The sequence below is a fragment of the Halichoerus grypus genome, chromosome 5 (assembly GCF_964656455.1).
Source record: "Halichoerus grypus chromosome 5, mHalGry1.hap1.1, whole genome shotgun sequence".
NCBI classification, from domain to species: Eukaryota; Metazoa; Chordata; class Mammalia; order Carnivora; family Phocidae; genus Halichoerus; species Halichoerus grypus.
The window spans coordinates 85021896-85026915 of NC_135716.1; the positions used below are offsets into that span (position 1 = coordinate 85021896).

General features: G+C 43.5%; 1 long non-coding RNA gene across 1 annotated transcript; it reads right to left on the minus strand.

Annotated features, from left to right (window-relative positions):
- Positions 1 to 1446: 1446 nt before the first annotated feature.
- On the minus strand, positions 1447 to 4964 carry LOC118552351 (uncharacterized). Its single transcript, XR_004925490.2, has 3 exons — positions 4905 to 4964; positions 4364 to 4558; positions 1447 to 1714 (listed from the first exon to the last, which is right to left on the minus strand). It is a non-coding gene; the product is annotated as an uncharacterized LOC118552351 (long non-coding RNA).
- Positions 4965 to 5020: the final 56 nt, after the last annotated feature.

Sequence of the window (5020 nt, forward strand, 5' to 3'; positions counted from 1 at the left end):
GGAACACAAGCAGGGGGAGTGGGAGAGGGAGAAGCAGGCTTCCCGCTGAGCAGGGAGCCCGATGCGGGGCTTGATCCCAGGACCCTGGGATCATGACCTGAGCTGAAGGCAGACGCTTAACGACTGAGCCACCCAGCCTGGCTCAATTGGAAAAGTATGCAACTCTTGACCTTGGGGTCGTGAGTTCAAGCCCCACATTGGGTGTAGAGATTACTTAAATAAATAAAACTTAAAATCTAAAATGAAACAAGTTATTGTAGTTTAGGCAATCTTCAGTTTATTGGAGTAAAGGTTTGAGGACTGCCTACTGCTTCCTCCCCACCATTCCTACTCCCTCCCCAGCACCCCACTCTGCACTCCCATGACCTCACCCACCAAACATCATATTTTTTCATTTTAGCCCAATCATAAGTTGAAGATAATTTATAATTCACTAAAACTTGAAATAATAATTTACTAGCACTCCAAGACAAGCTCTACATGTCTAGTCTATGGCCCCAAATTTATTGTTTATTTTTGTGGATACTAAGCAACTTTCTTCAGAAATGAAAGCAAATGCCACATTCACTCACATACTAAACAGGGGGACTAATGTCATTATATATTTGTCTAAATATTTAATCTCACGTTATGTTTCCTCAGTAGGCCTATCCCTTCTTTGCCTAGGATTGTCCTGCTGGCTTCATACAATGAGATAAAGCTAAGCACAACATATATATAATGCATTTTTTAAGAAATGTTCATGAGAAGGTATTTGTTTGCTGGAAAGAGCATGAATTCAGTTCACATCTAGCTTTACCACTTGTGATTTTGAACATTTATTTAGTAAAGTTTTCCAAACTACAGATTGCAACCCATTCATGGGTTGTGAGACTGATTTAGCAGGATGCAAAACAGTATTTTCAAAAAGGGAAATAGAATAGAAAATATCAGAATGCATTGCATATAGTTAGGGTATTATTTCATGAAACCTTTATGTCAATGAAGACACATTTGTGTGTTCTTCAGTGATCATGAGAATAAAATGTATTTTTTATTGTGGGTTGAAATAAAAAAAACCTTGAAAAAAATGACCATTCTGAAGCTCAGTTTCCATAAAATGGTATAATACCTCTTTCACGGGATTGTAATGAGGAATAAAGAAGTAATGTTTGTTTTCATATACAGTAGTGGCTTGGGCAGTAACTGCTGGCTTCTTTATCTTTTCTCTGAAAAAAAAACCCCAGGGGCGCCTGGGTGGCTCAGTTGGTTAAGCGACTCCCTTCAGCTCAGGTCATGATCCTGGAGTCCCAGGATCGAGTCCCACATCAGGCTCCCTGCTCAGCAGGGAGTCTGCTTCTCCCTCTGATCCTCTTTCCTCTCATGCTGTCTCTCATTCTTTCTCTCTCAAATAAATAAAATCTTAAAAAAATAAATAAATAAAATAAAAATAGGTTCAGCGTGGTAAGGAATTTTAGAGAATATCATGTCATGCTTTAATTTAATATAGGAAACAAAGAATAGCATTCAGTTTTATAATTTGACAACTGAGATCAAGAAGAAAAGAAAAGGAGGGACGCCTGGGTGGCTCAGTCGGTTAAGCGGCTGCCTTCGGCCCAGGTCATGATCCCAGGGTCCTGGGATCGAGTCCCACATCAGGCTCCTTGCTCAGCAGGGAACCTGCTTCTCCCTCTCTCTCCGTCTGCTTGTGCTCTCTCTGTCAAATAAATAAAATCTTTAAAAAAAAAAAAGAAAAGAAAAGGAAATAGGAAGAAGAAAAACTAGTTTAGTCAAATATTTACTTGTTAATATTTTTAATTTATTAATTCATTTATGAAAAATAACTTTTCACAAACCAAAAAAAAAAAATCAGTAAGACAGTTGGCATTGTTTTACATTTTTGGAAATCCCTTTAATGCCTGACTGGATTCTCATATCTGCTTCTGCATTCCATCTGTTGCTATATCAACAAACATAATTTTTTCTCCATGTGGTAGAAACTAAGGATATGGCTAGAATACAAAGATGAATCCTCCCCTGCCTTGAGTTCAGACCAGAGAGGTTTGGAGACTTGTGGAAAGAGAGAGAGAGAGAGTGAGTGAGTGTGTCAAATAAATAAATAAATTAGTGAGTGAATAAATAAATAAATCAATCTCCAGAAAAAGTCAGAAAGACCAAGTCATACAGAGATGCAAAGAAATTCACACTTGAGCCCTTAGAGCTATAAACACAGAAAACTCAACACTCTTCTGCTTAATATTGTGTTTGTGAGGGGAGGGCAAGGGGAGGAGGTCTCACTTGGTTAATAAAGGTCTTAATAGGGGCACCTGGGTGCTTCATGAGGTTAAGCATCCAACTCTTGATTTCAGCTCGGGTCATGATCTCAGGGTTGTGAGATCGAGTCTGCATAGGGCTCTGCACTGGGCATGGAGCCTGCTTAAGATTTTTTCTCTCCCTCTCCCTCTGCCCCTCCAACATCCCCCTTCCCCTCTAAAAAAATAATAAAGGACTTAATAACTGTCAGTGGCTATAAAAAGTTCCTACTTAAAGATTGAGCAGAGATGTTCCTGAAATCTTGTTTTGTTGTTGGAAAATAAAAAACTTCCTACTATAAAAAGTAAGGCTTTCACATCCCTTTTCACAATGTTCCAAAAACTGGCCCTAAGGCGGCACCTGGGTGGCTCAGCCCGTTAAGTGTCTGACTTCCACTGGGGTCATGGTCTTGGGGTCCTGGGATCTAGCCCCATGTCCAGCTCTGCACTCAGCAGGGAGTCTACTTCTCCCTCTGCACTGCCCCACCCCCCACTCATCCTTTCTCTCAAATAAATAAAATCTTTTTTTTTTTTAAGATTTTATTTATTTGTCAGAGTGAGAGAGAGTACAAGCAGAGGGAGCGGCAGACAGAGGCAGAAGCAGGCTCCCCACTGAACAGGGAGCCCGATACAGGATTCGATCCCAGGACCCTGGGATCATGACCTGAGCTGAAGGTAGTTGCTTGACCAACTGAGCCATCCAGGTGTCTCTAAATAAATAAAATCTTAAAAAGAAGGGCGGGGGGGCCTTAAGGCCCTTGGGAATCCTACCCCTGGAAGGGAGGGATGTGTGACACTTTAAACTCTAGGTTAAAGGAGGATCATTGCCTCTTGACCCTTGCCTGACAACTGATTGGGAGCTGGCCAGGAGTTACAGGACCTGACAGGTGGACTGGTGATTCCCCCCTCCAGAGCAGCGGTGACAAATTCAAACTATCTTTGGCACTCTTGGCTTCTTTCTCTGCTCATCTGTCTTTACTGTACTCCCACTTTAACCTAGTTTATCAGCTTGCCCTCTCCTCATGATTCAAGCAAATTCCCATTTCTTTTCTTCAACATACAATTTTTTAGTCTTCAGAATGCTCTCTCCTCTTTTTTGTTCTGCTGGATCCTGCCCAATATCTCTTCTAATACCTGGCTTACAGTATTTTTGAGAGGTCTTCCATTCATTCATTTGCCATATACTTGGTGGCTAGGCCTTCTGTATTAATTTTTTTTTTTTTTAAAGATTTTATTTATTTATTTGACAGAGAGAGACACAGCGAGAGAGGGAACACAAGCAGGGGGAGTGGGAGAGGGAGAAGCAGGCCTCCCGCGGAGCGGGGAGCCCGATGCGGGGCTTGATCCCAGGACCCTGGGATCATGACCTGAGCCGAAGGCAGACGCTTAACGACTGAGCCACCCAGGCGCCCCAAGGCCTTCTGTATTAATTAAACATATTCCTCTCTATTCCTTCAGCAGTTGGGTACCCCATTTGTTACTTTTGTACATACTGCATGTTTTACATAGGTATTTTCAAGCTACTACTTTTTATTCTGCCTCCCCATTTGCTTCCATGTATTTTTAAAATTTCTTCTTTAATTTCCTGATTATTCTGGAAAATCATTCTATTCTGCCTCCCCATTAAACACAGAAGCAGTGACCCTTTTCTTTCATCATCCTATATTATTGTCCCAATAATAGTAATGTAGTGCTATGGTAGTAATCTGTACTCTCTTTTAATCCTCACAAAACCCTGTAAAGTGTTAATATTCCTGGGTCCATTTTGCAGACCTAGAAACTGAGGTTCAAAGAGGTTACTCCAGTCCTCCCAAATCAAACAGACTTTAAGTGGCAGGGAAGGTGGCATCCAAGATCTGGGCTAGCCTCAGAAATCTAGCCTCAACAACAAATATTAAGTAAGGCCCTATGAGGGTTGGGACAGAGGTTCTGAGGGAGAGGGCTCCCAATCAGTAATACTGGCAAATACACAAAAGCAAAACCAGAGGTCCAGCTGCAGGGCATGTTTTTGTTTATTTGTTTAGTTGTATTTGGTTTGGTTTTGTTTGGAAGACGGGGTTATGATCACTCACCTCTCCCGACCTGGCCCTGTCCAGCCCCTCCCTGGAGGGATCGACGGCCGGAGGCTGGAGGCCAAAGGCTACCCAGGCAGGTGGTGACCTCGGAGGCAGAACCACGGCCTCGAGTCGCGCCGCTAACGGCGAAAGATTGACGCGGTTGGACCGCGCCATTCCCGAAGCGATAAGGGGCATAATCTTGGCAGCGTCCTTAAAGATGAATAGGAGAAGGGTGGTGAGGGTGACTATCTTCCCCGCCCGCCCTTTCTCTTTCTCCACTCCCCGCCGGGCCCCCCGCGTCCATTCCACGGCCTAGTTTACCAAGAGAGTCTTGTGGAATAGGGGAGGGGGAAAAGCCACTGATAGCAATTACGGTAACTCCGTTGCTAACACAAACGGACTCATTTACATATAATTTGCATGTTCAGGTACTTATGGAAGTACCCAATGTGTCTGTACTTCCTTTCTTTAATAGGGCACCCACAACCGCCTGCCGGCCTGCCTCTCTCTGCTCTAGGCCAGGAGGCCCTGTCCCTTATCCAGTAAATTTTACTACCTTCTCGGTTCTCTAGCCTCGCAAACGCTACCTCTGAGCCTCCGGAAGATTGGCCCCTCCTCCCACCCGTAGGCTCCTCCCTTCGTCCTCTCCTCCCTCCCCAGCTTCCAAATGCG